Below are 1,643 nucleotides of genomic sequence, written 5' to 3'. Positions count from 1 at the left end.
GAGGAGAAGATTTACAGAAACAAAGAAAAAGTGCAATGAATACAAGAGTTATAAATGTGGTAGATATTAATCCAACTATATTAATAACTACTTTACATGTGAATGGTCTGAACAATTAAAAGACCAATTAAAATCCACAGTGAGAGTAAATTAAAAAAACAAGACCCAACTATATTCTGTCTACAAGAAATCCACTTTAACTATAAGGACACATAGATTAAAAATAAAAGGATGAAACAACAGCAACAGAAATATAACATGTTGATGAAAATGTGGAGAAATTAGAATCCTTGTGATACTGTTAGTAGAAATATAAACTGGTACAGCCACTATGGAATATACTATGGCAGTCCTTCAAAAATTTTAAAATAGAATTACCATTTGATCCAACAATTCCACTTCTGGATATATACTCAAAATAATTGAAAACAGTGTCTCAGAGGGATATTTGTACACCTATATTCATAGAGGCATTATCCACTATAACTAAAATGTGGAAGTAACCCAAGTGCCCATCGACTGAAGAATAAACAGACTGTGATATATACATACAATGGACTATTATTCAGCTTTAAAAAGGAAGAAAATTCTGACATATGCTACCCTTGGATGAATGTTGGGGGCATTATCCTAAATGAATTAAGCCAGTCACAAAAAGACAAATATGATTTTACTTACATGAGGTACCTAGAGTAGTCAAAATCATAGAAACAGAAAGTAGAATGATGGTTCCCAGGGACTGGGATAAGGAGTGAAGAGGGAGTTATTGTTTAATGGTTATTGAGTTTCACTTTTGTGAGATGAAAAGAGTTCCGGAGATGGATAGGTGGTGATGGTTGCACAACAATGTGAATGTAGTTAAGAGCACTGAACTTAAGCACTGAAGTTAAGATGGTAAATTTTATGTTATGTATATTTTACCATTATTTTTTGAAAATTGAAAGGGCAAAAGAGGAAATAGAGAACTATATATGTTGTAAATACTAATCAAAAGAAAGCTGGAATGGCCAGACATGGTGTCTCATGCCTGTCGTCTCAGCACTTCAGGAGGCTGAGGCAGGAAGATCACTTCAGCCCAGGAGTTTGAGGCTGCAGTGAGCTGCGATGATGCTACTGCACTGTAGCCCACGCAACAAAGTGAGACTCTATCTCTAAAAGAAAAGAAAGCTGGAGCAGCTGTATTAATTTCAAACAAAGTAGACTTCAGAGCAAGGAAAATTATCAAGGATAAAGACAGCATTACATAATGATAAAGGATTCCCTCTACAAGAGGGCATAAAATCCTTAAAGTGTATGCATTTAACAACAAGGCATCAAAATACATGAGACAAAAACTGATAGGACTGCAAGAAGAAATAGATGAATTTACTATTATAATTAAAAACATCAACATCCCTCTATCAGTAATTGACAGATCCAAAAGGCAGAAAATCAGTTGAACTGAATAGCATCATTGATCAACTAGATGTAACTGACATTTATAGAATACTAAAATAGCAGAATATCTATTCTTATAAAGTTCACATACAACATTCACTAATATAGACCACATCCAGGTTGCCTGACAAAAACAAGGCAAGAAAAAAAATTTTTTTTTTATTAAAAAATACCACATTCTGGGCCATAAAACATCCTGAACAAAT

Source organism: Propithecus coquereli, unplaced genomic scaffold (assembly GCF_000956105.1).
Source record: "Propithecus coquereli isolate 6110/MARCELLA unplaced genomic scaffold, Pcoq_1.0 Scaffold122, whole genome shotgun sequence".
Lineage (NCBI taxonomy): Eukaryota > Metazoa > Chordata > Mammalia > Primates > Indriidae > Propithecus > Propithecus coquereli.
Note: the sequence above shows the minus strand (reverse complement) of the source record.